General features: G+C 33.5%; 1 protein-coding gene across 3 annotated transcripts in view; it reads left to right on the top strand.

Annotated features, from left to right (window-relative positions):
• Positions 1 to 14,064, top strand: part of LOC138694468 (uncharacterized) — a 175,800-nt gene that overhangs the window by 28,821 nt on the left and 132,915 nt on the right. The window lies entirely within an intron of this gene.

Consider the following 14,064-nt stretch of genomic DNA (forward strand, 5'->3'; position numbering starts at 1 on the left):
TGCCGTGCCTTAATGGTAACAGCGAGTGTGCATTACCGCGTGCTCTAGGGTTTGTTTTGCTTCAGCAGTCAGTTCTGTTCAAAATGGGCAAGTCGAAGGAACTCAGTGCCGAGCTAAAGAATACGATAGTTAGACTGGCTCTTAAAGGTTATTCTTTACGGAAAATAGGCAATATAGTAAACGAAAGTCATTCCACGATACAATACGTGGTTAATAAATTCAAATACCGTGGATTTACTGCAAATCAGAAGAGAAAACTAAAAGAAAAAATACTAAATGAGAGGGAAAAATGGTTTAAAATAAGACAAATAAAATCAAATCCACCGTTAAGTGTGCCGAAACCACGTTCTCGCATGACAAAAACCACAAGGAAGACTGTTAGTGTAACAACGGTGCGACGTGTCCTATATAAATATGGATGTCATGGTAGAAGGATAAGAAAAAGGCCCTTTGTAAGTAGAAAAAATCGAGCTTTAAGAATTAAATTTCCTGAAGTTCATGTAAATTAGGAGCAAGAATTTTGGGACAGTAATGAGATCAAGATTAATCTTTTCGGATCCGATGGTGCCCATAGAGTGTGGAAAAAGAAGAATGAGGCCGATAAAGTGGATAACAATCTTCCCACTGTGAAACATGGAGGTGGCGTCATAATGATTTGGTGCTATAAGTCCTCGAGAGGCGTGAGTAACATCGACTTAATTGATGCAATTATGGACAATGTAGTCTATAACAACATCTTGAAAAATAATGTCAAGGAAAGTGCAATAAAATGGATTTTCCTTCTGTCTGCATTTTCCAACAAAACAACGACAGCAAACATACGGCCGAAATGAACAAACACTGGTTGATATGGAACGTCCCGAAACAACTCCATACTCCTCCTCAATCACCCGATCTGAATCCCATCATGCATTTGTGGTCCAAACTTAAGGAAAATGTACATAAAAATACAATTTCGTCCAAAGAACACCTCAAAACTGTTGTGCTGGAAGAATGGCGAAATTTCACTCCGCAGCAATATAAAACGTTGGTAAATTCCATGCAGAGAAGGTGTCAGGCAGTGATCAAAGCCAGAGGATATGCAACTAGGTATTAGAACGTAATTGTTTATGTTATTCATGTATAGTTATTTAATTTTGTTACTAACTGTACGAATACAAATGGCAGGTAGAGAAATTATATATTTTGTTAAATTTCGTTTATTTACGTGTTTATGGTACATATGGAATTTACTTTTTGTTTTATTTGTATTCATAATGCTACTGAACAGAATTTTGAAAGATAAATGTAATACTTCCATTTCATGTGTCTTTATCACCAATGTTGTTACATATTTTCACCTGTACGAATAAGACTGATAGACACTGTATAAGAGTTGCATAGCTTATAACTGTTTTCCTACGACCGGTAGTAAAGTTAGACAAACATTAATTGCTTTATTAAAAATTAAAATTAATGTTTAGATATATACTTCTTTATATTGACAATATGAAGAATGAATATGGTTTCAGATATGGGAAACAAAACAGTGACGTTTGAGACAGTGGGAAACGAAAGAATGCAAGTGATTCTTAGGCCGTATCTCAAAGCTCGAGTCCATACTACACACTAGTAACTACAATAACTACCTTGTAGGTGACTTGTAAACTACACACTAGGGATCTTTGGACGTGTTTGCTTGAAACACGGCCTTATTCATGGATTTTTTTTTCTAAAACCCATGAATCACGGTGCAGCACTGAATTAAGAAGGTAGTGTCCTAATGCAGTTTTATTGGGAGTTATGTAAAAAAGATAACGGCCTAACATATTGCAATAATGTTAAAAAAATTGTGAAGAAGGCACTAACAATGTCAATGTTCAAAGTGAAAATGTTATTATACATTATATTTAGTTTATTTCACTTCCAAAGCATCTTCAGATTCCATAACCCCAATTGCTGATGAGGTATCCATGTTTGTTTAGTGAACAAGTCGTCAATCAAGCAAGCATTTTCGTTTACTAACTCCTACAAACTTGATTGCTATGCATTATGTAGCTTTGGATCATGACTTCTGCCGTCACATCCGGCTTTTTAGACAACAACTATCTAGTTCACTTCAGCTGAAAATCTAGCTTTGACACACGGCCTTTTTTTTAGTTCATATAGGTCTGAAATCACAGTTCCTTTTTGTAAGTTTTAACGTGTACGAGAAATTGTGTTCCAAAATTATACTGTTCATAATATGCATATCAATAAAACAGAAAATGTGTATAGATAGATATTTGTTACTCAGTCAAATGACAAATCAGTGTAAAATAATGACTTATATTATATGGTCATTAAGTTTTAAACACATAAATTACATATTGCAAACGTTTTCGCCCATTCAGGCATCTTCAGGCACAATTATACAATATCTCAATATCAAACTGTATAGTCATTACTAGACTTCGTTGAATTGCCACACGCAGCATGCAATCAGGTTGCCGATGTACGGTAGTATAGAAGAGGTGAGCGACCTCCCGGTCTCGTAGTATAAGCAGTTCATGTTAAGAGATGTGACCGGTACAGTAGATAGAGCAGCTACAGCTAATGTATACCTATGTAAGCACTTGTTTTTGCATTACTGTGGTTGGAATAGTCAAAGCTTAACATTTGTTCATTGCAGACAAGAATTCAATCAAACATACTACAATGAGTGTGTTGCTGTTCCAAACAATTGCGCCTGGAATATCCTTACCCCCGCAGCCAGTCTTGACCCGTTGGAAAACGTGGTTGGATGCTGTTAATTATTATGCAAAATACTACGGCAAAATAATGGAGGTAATTGATGCATTGGATAGCACAGACAGTTCCGCTGTTGCAGCTGCAAAATCACTGCCTTCTGAACAGCTATTGGAAGATATTCTGTTCATTGATTATAATTTTAAAATTGTGTCCAAAAGCATCACCCTGTTAGAATCGTCTAATCTACAACTCTCAGAAGCCCTTAATATAGTGTATAAAGTATCATAAACCGTTATCCAAAATAACAATTCACTAATTTCAGAAAACGTGAAATGTAAGTTGAGAAACATTATTACTAAAAATTCTGCCTATTCACAACTTCGTATTATAAATGATGTACTATCAGGTCACGACAAGACGTCTGAAGTTGGTGTACTAAAAAGCAGTGACTTTCCGTTCTTCAAATATGCACGTATTACATCGTGTGTTGTTGAACGTACATTTTCCCAATATAAAAACTGTTTAAGTGGCCATCGGAGGAGGTTACTTTGCAGTCGCTCAAAATGTACGTAACTCTTCACTGCAATGCACATATTCAAGAATTATGTGAGTATATTATATTAAATTTTAAGAGTTAATATATCTCACTACTCAATAATTGTGTATTTATATGTTTAGACATTTCCTACTTCAATGATCATTCATTATATTAGGTTGGTAGTAGTGACTGAGGAGATAAGATTGCCATAAAGCAGCTCTGTGTTTTCATACTCATATTTAACATAATTCTCATATATATATTCATAGCATCATATTTAAAGATACTTAAAATACTCACTAATCATTTGACATATAAATCATAAATTCATAACATCCATTTTCCACGCAATTTTGTAATAATATACTTCGCATTTCATACACAACATAAATCGCCATATTGTAAACAGTTAACCTCAAATCAACACTTTGGTCACTATTCCCGACCTTTTCTTCTTTTAACTTGAGTAATTCTTAACCCATAAGTTGACTAATTTTAAGGCTCTTTGTTATTTATAAAGTTGAAATATTTAATTGATACATAAGTAGGCTTAATTGTAACACCTAATATAGAACGTGTTTACATATTTTAACAAGGACTAGGCTAAATTATTAATAGCACATTTCAATATAAATACTATTGTTGGTTAAGAAATTGCGTGTGTTAAATAACATAAATAGTGAAGTTGCATCAAGACTGAAATATAAGTGCAGTGAAGTGACGTATCGTGTAGATTAACTTCGACAAGTGTTGTACTGGTATAGTGAAGTGATTAAGTGTAGTGTTGGTCCATTGAAATATTGTAGTGTGGTGATACTTCAAAGTAGAAATAATTTAAAACATAAATAGTGAAGTTTCATCTAGACCGAAATATAAGTGCAGTGACGTGTCGTGTAGTTTCAACGTCGAAAAGTGTGGTATAGTGAAGTGATAAAGTGTAGTGTTGGCCTATTGAAATATTATAGTGTGGTGATACTAAAGGGTGGAAATAACCTAAAACTAATATACGTAAGTACATTAAATTGAAAAGTGAGTGAAATTGAATTTGTAAATAAGGTACAGTATATACATAATGTGTGCTATGGCTGCTCTGTCTGGAAACTGTCGTAGTTGTAGAAGGATTGTAGTGAAAGGATTGGTATGTAATAATTGTAATTTCTGTTTTCATTGGAAATGTATAGATATAGATCCTGATAATTTTGTTGACAAAGGTAGTTGGGAATGTAGTGATTGTATATATGATAGAAAGATGCGCGATCAACTGGAGAGAATCAGAGCCCTAGAATTGGAATTAGATGAGGCAAAGTGTGAAATTAATAAATTGAGAGCTTTGAAGGATAGCAATAGTGTTTCGAATAAAGGGAGATCTCACACTTGGATGAAACCGAAGAATTCCAAATCTAGGAGTAGACGTTTCTCTGCGGATGATGCTGCATCAATCATACTGACCAACAAATTCAGTGCTCTTCAAGCAATGAATGTTGATCAGGAGAACTCAGACCCAGTATCGACACTAGTAAAGGTAAGTCAGAAAACAGATAAGGTTAATGATTGTAGGAGTAAAGTATTGATTTTAGGAAGCAGCCATGCAAGAGGTATTTCCTCACTTTTGAAGTCGAAACTGGGCGATGAGTTTGAAGTATCTAGTGTATGTAAGCCTAATGCTCCTCTCAAGAATGTTGTTGAGGATATGATGAAATTGAGTTCAGATTTTTCTAAGAGGGATCATGTAGTTATAGTGGGTGGGCCAGGTAATAGTATTGATAACGATTGTAACTATTCTATTGAGAAAGATGTCAACAACATAATTGAGATGAGCAGCCATACCAATGTGGGATTTCTCAGTCTTTTCAGCAGGTACGACAAGCCGTATCTTCACAGGAGGGTGCGGAGTGTGAATGTGCGGCTTGAGCGGGCTCTGATGAGACCTGGGGCATCACACATTGGTTTGATAGATGTAAGCCCTATAAGAAGGTATGAATATACGTCACATGGCCTGCATCTGAATGGTAGAGGCAAGGAGCACCTTTCGGTTCTTATTGCTAATAGCATCAGAGGCAGCCATGTTAAAAAGCAGAGTTGTAATATTCCTGTGTTAGTTAATGCTAGGGCTTCTCCTTTTTTAGGTTAAACCTCCCACCAGTAAGGTGTTTGAAACAAGTTCAACTAAATTGTAAATGCTCTGATGTTTCTAGTAATGAACACAGTAACTTCACTATTTTTCATCAAAATATTAGGGGATTAAAACAAAAAACTGATGAATTGATCACTTCTTTAGCAACTCAAAAGCATAAACCTCAGATATTATGTATAACTGAACATCATATGAAGCAACAGGAAATACTACAACTGTCTTTACATGGATATGTATTAGGTTCTCATTTCTGTAGAGATGTCTTCCAAAAAGGGGGTGCCTGTATTTTTATCAGAGAGGATCTATTATTTAGTAAAATTGATATATCTGATTTTTGCCTCGAACAAGATATTGAAATCTGTGGAATACAAATTGGTTATGAGATATCAAATTTAATTATCTTATGTGTTTATAGGGCGCCAATGGGAGATTATAAGAAATTTACAACTAACTTAGATTCATTATTGAAAAGACTTTATAAACCACATACCGAATTTGTAATCTGTGGTGACATAAACATAGATTATCTATCAGAAAGCTCACGTAAAAGAAAATTAAACTCACTTCTTGAAACTTATAATCTTAGTCACACAGTAAGTTTTCCAACCAGAACACAAGCTGGAAGTAGTACTGCCATTGATAATATATTTATAGATAAAAGTAGATTGAATTCCTATTCAACAGTACCATTAGTCAATGGCCTGTCTGATCACGATGCACAAATTCTAAGTGTTTTCAATATGAGTGAAAAATTCCAAAATGTTAATCTAAAAATAAAAAAAAGGATTATAAATGCTGAATCTCTTCATCATTTAAATACATGTCTACAAAATGAATCTTGGGAAAATGTATATAGTACCGATACCATTGATATTAATACTAAATTTAATGCATTTTTCACTACATTTACGAATTATTTCAATGAATGTTTTCCAGTCAAGGTGGTGAAAAAATGTAAAAGTAAAAACATGTGGATAACTCAAGGAATTAAAATATCATGTGCTAGAAAAAGGAATCTATATTTAATGAGTAGGAATAGTGATGATCCTCATGTTCTTAATTACTACAAGAATTACTGTAAAACTTTGACAAAAGTTATAAAAGATGCAAAGAAAATGTATCTGAATGAAAAAATACAAAATTCAGATAATAAGATTAAAACTATTTGGGATATTATTAAAAATGAAACTAATCGATATTCAAAGAGTGAAAGTATTACTTGCATTAAAATCAATGATAGTAAAATAGATAACCCAAAATCAATTGCAAATCATTTTAATGACTTCTATATAAATATTATTCAGAACTTAAACATTCAAGATTGTCCAGAAGATGCTGCACTTGGTTACCTAACTGATGCATTTAACACTGAGTTTTTAGGTCTCAAATTTATTCCCACTACCGCAGCAGAAATCATGCATGTGATAAAACAACTAAAAACAAAATATTCCTCTGGATATGATGAAATTCCAAGTAAAGTTCTGAAAGCTTGTTCTGAAATATTATCCCATCCGTTAAGCTATCTATGCAATTTGTCAATGCAATGTGGTATTTTTCCAGAAAGACTCAAATATTCAATAGTAAAACCAATATACAAAAAGGGAGATAAATGTACTATTGCTAATTACAGACCCATATCATTATTAACAACATTTTCAAAAGTGTTTGAGAAAGTTATGTATAATAGATTATATCATTACCTGGAGTCCAACAATATATTAGTTTTAGAACAGTTTGGATTTAGAAAACAAAAATCGACAGAGAATGCTGCTTTTAGTTTGGTGGATGAAATACTAAATTCATTAAATTCGAAACTACATGTAGGTGGGATTTTTTGTGACTTGGCTAAAGCATTTGATTGTGTAGACCATAGTATATTAGTAAAAAAATTGAAGTTTTATGGTATTAAAGATGAGATGTTGGGTTGGTTTACATCGTACTTATCAAATAGAAAACAAAAAGTAGAAATAAATGTACCAAATAGTCATAAAGTTACTTATTCAGAATTTAGAAATATTAAACATGGTGTTCCGCAGGGGTCAATTTTAGGTCCATTGTTGTTTCTAGTTTATATTAATGATTTAGCCTTGACCATAAACAATTCATCCCATGTAATTTTATTTGCAGATGATACAAGTGTAATTATTTCAAGCAAACAATACGATCATTTTATAAACACTTCTAATACAGTGCTGAATCTAATGAATGAATGGTTCCATGCAAATAAACTAGCACTTAATGTTGATAAAACCAGTGCAGTCAAATTTAGTACACACAATAGTGCTCAGGTTTCCTACAGTATTCGATTAAATGGAACTCATCTCAAAGAATCTATAAGCACAAAGTTTCTTGGTTTAGAATTGGATAATCACTTGAACTGGAAAACGCATATAGAATGTATTACTCGTAAATTGAGCTCTGCCTGTTATGCATTAAGATCCTTATCTACTATTGGTGATATAAACTTACTTAAAATGTCATACTTTGCATATTTTCACTCTGTAATGAAATATGGATTAATATTCTGGGGTAACTCGTCTGAAGCTAAACACGTTTTTGTTTTACAAAAGAAAGCTATAAGAATAATGGCCGGTGTGCATAAAAGGACCTCATGTAAAAATATTTTCCGAAACTTAGAAATCTTGACTTTACCTTGTGAATACATTCTCTCCCTAATGATGCTGTATATTAAGAACCAAGATAAATTCAGTACTAATCAAGACATTCATCATTTTAATACAAGACATAAATCAGATCTTCATCTACCCTCTGTTAGTCTAAGCTGTTTTAAAAAAGGAGTTCGCTATTCATGTATAACAGTCTTCAATGCACTGCCTAATTATCTTAAAGATTTGAAGAACAACGAGAAAAGGTTCAGAAAAGAATTAACCAAATTTCTACATACTCATACCTTCTACACAATTGATGAATTGTTTATGCTTGTGAATTGAATTATTCTACTTAAATGACATGTACAATTTTATATAGGTCAACTACAATATGTTTTTATATTGACTTAATCTGTTTACTATGTATTGTATTTTTTGTTTAGCATAACTGATGAATTGTATGTACTGTATACGTCAACTGATGAATTGTTTAAGTTTATAAATTGAATTAATCTACTTCATATGAATTGTATAGCTTAACGAAAATAAGTTTGTAAATTGAACTAATTTGATTGTATATGTTTGTATAGTTTGGCTGATGAATTGTATATGTTCTTAAAATGATTACTAGTCTGTGTAGCTCTACTGATGAATTGTATATAGACCTACTGTAAATTGAATGGTAATATGTATAGCTCAACTGATGAATTGTTTATGATTATAAATTGAATTAATCTACTTGATATTAATTGCACAAATTTGTATAGCTTAATGAAAGTATGCTACTTTGTATTGTATATATTTGTATAGTTTTGGCCGATGAATTGTATATGCTTTAAATTGAATAGTAATCTATATAGCTCTACTGATAAATTGTTTGTGTTTGTAATTTGAAGTAGTTTGCATGATATGTATTATCAATTTCTGTATATCACAACTGGTTGAATTGTTTATACCTTAAATTTAATTAAATTGTTTTGTATTATAATATAGCTCAACTTATGAATGATCGTTTGCGTTTGTAAATTTAATAATCTGATTGGCTATGTATTGTATACTTTTAGTAGAGCCATCGATGTAGCTCAGTCGGCAGACTCGCTGGGCTGCTGTTCCGGAGCTGCGTTCGGGCTTGGGTTGGATCCCCCTTTGGACTTTGGTTTCTTCCGAGGTTTTCCACAGCCGTGGGACTGAAGCCGGATGGTCTATGGCGAGTCCTTGGCATCAACACCTTTGAGTTGATTACCCCCTTTGATTTGATTACCTGGTTGGGTTTTTCCGAGGTTTCCCCCACCGAAAAGGCAAATGCCGGGTAATATTTTGGCGAATCCTCGGACCTCATTTCATCTCACTACATCTCGCCAAAATGTAAAAAAAATTGTACAACATTGTAAAAATTGTAGAAAATTATTAAATTGTAAAACTATAAAAATTTGTAAAAATTGTAATTGTAATATTGTAAAATGTTGACATGTTCCACATCTTAAAGCTTCATTGCTCATGTAAGATCTATGGAATAAAATAAATGAATGAATGAATGAATGAATTTCTTGAATGCAGGATACAGGTTTTATTGTAACCGTAGTATACTGCTCAGTGTTTACATCAGAGGCATACTCCACCCGTTGCGCGTCCCCTTCTCATACAGTCTATACCGCGTGCGTAGTAAACCTTACGATTCTCGTGGCAATTCCACGAAGTCTAGTCATTACATTGGTGGTAGATAAACTGTTTAAAATTAATGATGTACAACATCACCATAATTAAAATGTAATGTTACAGGTCATAAAATTAAAACAATATTAAAATTAGAAAACAACGTAGTGTTATGATTTAAACTTCATAATATTCTGTGAAACTCTTGTTCAGTAGAGTCCAATGATTGATGGGTTATAATATGTCGTTTGAACGTGGCCTGTAACATTACATTTTAATTATGGTGATGTTGTACATCATTAATTTTAAACAGTTTATCTACCACCAGTGTAATGACTATACAGTTTGATATTGAGATATTGTATAATTGTGCCTGAAGATGCTTGAATGGGCGAAAACGTTTGCAATATGTAATTTATGTGTTTAAAACTTAATGACCATATAATATAAGTCATTATTTTACATTGATTTGTTATTTGACTGAGTAACAAATATTATATTGTATTTATCTATATTGATTGACAATCTGAACAATTTTCATCATGCACTCTAAGTTAGAAAATGTGTAGTTTTATAGTTGTTTCTATTTTAATTGAGTTTACTACTGTACACCGAATATCCTGAATGTCATTTCGATACAAATGATCATTGCATAATAAATTAATTTCAGTATGGCCGTAGAAAAAAAAATATTAAATATTATTAAGCAATACTAAACATATTAAATATTAAAACATACGCAGGTGAATTTAAGTTAAATGAATTCAACCCCGTATAAGCAATGTTCATGTTCAGGAGTTCAATATTGAATTATAGGTAGACAGAAGGAATAAGAAAAAGATCCACCGCCGTGGAGTAACGGCTAGCATGCCTGACCGTGAAGTGAGCGGGTCCGGGTTCAAATCCTGGTAGGAAAAAGTTACTGGTTGAGGTTAATTCCTTGGTTTTCCCTCAACTCATTAAGAGCAAATGCTGAGTAACTTTCGGCGCTGGACCCTGGACTCATTTCGCTGGCATTATCACCTTCATCTCATCCAGACGCTAGATAATCTTAGCAGTTGATAAAGTGTCGTAAAATAAGTAATGAAAAAAATAAGAAAAACCAAATAATAAATTTAAATAGTAATAAGAAAATAGTATAGATAAAAAACAATATACCGTATATGATAAAAATAATAACGGTTGATAGAGTTTGTAACTAATATTCAACAGTTAAAAAATAAAGCAATGAATTATCTGTCGCCATGTTAGTTTTTCTTAATAATTTCTCTAATTTGAAGTGTAAATTTCACCGTATTTATATTTTCTAATTCAGATACCGAGAAATGAAAATATTTTAGTATAGTTTTAAGCCATAAATGAAGTCATGTTTCATACCAGCAGCCTTTAAACTTTTCGACTCTGTGAAATGAAATAATGTTCCTTCTCTTATTATAATTTAAATGCATTACACATACATACATACATACATACATACATTCATTCATTCTTAATATTAGCTTGTATTGACTTTATGATACCGAAGGATGCCGCTGTGCATACAATGTCACGGAATAGTAACTTATTTCTTTGTGCCCGGTGATACCAAGCAAGGCACCAAAAGTCGACGTAATTATAGACCAGGCAGAAAGACAGTCCCACAAAACAACTCCCCCACCTCCCTACAGCCGCAGCTGTGCATGCCATTTTGATCGTGATATCCTGTAGAATTGTTTCACAGGAGCCAAGAGATAAAACGAAGTTCCGAGAAGGAAGTTAAAACATAAAAGCTTTTAATTCTATAGTCACGAGTAGAAGTTGAAAGTTCAAAGTCAGCTCACACTTACACAAAATGTAACGACAACATGCAATGTTTTCTCTTAATTGTATTATAAGAGATTGTGCAACAATTAATAAATAAGTATTATTCTATTAACTTTAAGGGATGCACAATGTCATCCGTGATGAACACGAACGCTAATGCTTGCTTTTTTAATATTACGAAGAAACCAAAGTTGTGGATTCCAATCGCTTCTAGGACATGGATATTTGTTTATTATTGTAATATATTAGGCCTATCCTGTGTCCTTTGAGATGAAATCTCGTGTATATACTCCACGCCATGGACGTTCAGTCATGTGTCGACAATGTGTCAAGATAGGCTTATGGATTTCGTTAAAAGTTCTAGAAAGCGCTTAGCACCATACAAAGAAAGAAAAGAAAGAAAGCAAGAAAGAAAGAAAGAAAGAAATCAGTAAAAAAATGAAGTAAGAAGAAAGAAGAACAAAATAAAAATGAAGGCAACAAAGGAATGAAGAAAAAGAAGCACCAGAAAAAGAAAGAAAAAACGAATGAAAACATGAAAAGAGGAAGAAAAAAGAAAGAAAGGAAAAGGAAAGGAGGAAAGGAATATCCGATGCACTAATATAGAACGACTGTTTTATTAATTTAAGCGAATTACGTCTGCTTAGCTTTTCTTTTATTTTAGTAGCCTACTGGAAAGGGGTCGTATGATGCAGCACGATCAATCGTCTGTTATAAGCTACTATCCCTTTGTATTAGACCCAGCCTCCTGTGCGCTCCTACAGCCAGCGATCGAAAAAATGTTTAAATTGTGGTTTATTTAACGACGCTCGCAACTGCCGAGGTTATATCAGCGTCGCTGGTGTGCAGGAATTTTATCCCGCAGGAGTTCTTTTACATGCCAGTAAATCTACTGGCATGAGCCTGTCACATTTAACAGCACACTTAAATGCCATCGACCTGGACCGGGATCGAATCTGCAACCTCGAGCACAGAAGGCCAGCGCTATACCAACCGCGCTATCCAGGCCGACTCCAGAGATAGAGGAATGCTAAGAAATGGTAATGATTAGAGTTCGTAATGGAATTATGTATGTGACAAACATGGAAAAATGGGAGAGCCTCGAGGAAACTCCGGTCGTGGACAAGGCCACCATTAGTGTCACTATTTACTTTTCAGTGCAAAATTCCAGCCTAAACGGGACTCAAATTCGAGACGTCTGCGTGACAAGCCGGTGGTTAGTTCACTCATCAACCACGGGGATTTCTTAGCTGTTGGTTTAGTTTTTTTGTGTAAGTTATTGCTATTGTTCCACAATCTGAAAAAAAAAAAAAGCATATGGAGAAATATAGACTTTTCGTTATATTAGGAAGATCATTTTGTGATCCAGAGAGTAGATGACACATATCTGAGGATGAGATAACACATAGCACTCGTGGTTTCGAACACGCCTAGAGTATGGCATGCATATTAAAGTGTTATAAGTACAAGTGGAGCAGCCAGAATTTTGTTCTGGGGGGGGGGGGCATATTTTTTTTTAATTGTCTATAATAAATACGATATCAAAACTTTAATGTGCAGTAACTTATAATTACAGTTTGAATGAAACAGAACTTCTCATTGGAATAAATATGTCTCAAACTAAAGCAAACAGAAAACCATTTGCTGCTGAGTCACATAGTCACAAATGCAGTATAATGCTTTCTCGGCAACAATGCAGTTATGCAATGCGTTATCACGACATATCAGTACCGAAAAAAAACTTTTGAGTTTATCTTTCACATCATATATCGCTTATTGTGTTGATGCGTGAACATGAAATGTAAATGTTTTTCGCTGCAATTCATTTTGTCGCATTTTATCTTTATGACATAGATTTAATTTCATCGTATTTCGTATTTTAATGTAGGCACGTTCAGAATTCAACATGCTTAATTAAATTACATAAGTTAGGTCAGATGCAACAGTGTTCATGAGTAGGATAGTTATATACAATAAAAGTGATTTAATACAGTTATATGAATACTTTGTAATAATTGAATAAAATTAATACAATCTGTTAAAACCCAGACATGTTTCGGAGGAATGCTCCTCCATCTTCAGTGGTAGTACCACGACTGTAACAAGAACATAAATTGTGTAAAGCTCATGGTCAATAATGTAAAATTTTATTATTAACCATGAAGAGCATTCCTCCGAAACATGTCTGGTTTTTAACCTATTTTATTAATTTTATTCAATCATTAAAAAGTGTTCATATAACTGTATTAAATCACTTTTATTGTATATAACTATCAACATGCTTAGTTTGGCAACACAGTACGGTGTACGCTACTGTAGCTTACCTCGTAGGCAAAGAGTGTTAGTCTTGATGGCAGTCAGGCTCTGTGGCAGTGCATAGTAACGCATTTGCTTTTTTGTGTAGTGGTTAGGAAACTAGTATGGTTTATAGTAAAACAGATCATAGTAAGGCCGTGTCTCAAAGCTCAAGTCCATACTAAACACTAGTGACTAGCAAATAGGTGACTTGCAAACTACACACTAGGGAGCTTCGGAAATGTATGCTTGAAACAAGGTCTTCTTTATAGATTATTTTTCTAAAAACCATGACATCACGGTACAGCACTGAATTAAAAAAG

This window comes from Periplaneta americana, chromosome 2 (assembly GCF_040183065.1).
Source record: "Periplaneta americana isolate PAMFEO1 chromosome 2, P.americana_PAMFEO1_priV1, whole genome shotgun sequence".
NCBI lineage: Eukaryota > Metazoa > Arthropoda > Insecta > Blattodea > Blattidae > Periplaneta > Periplaneta americana.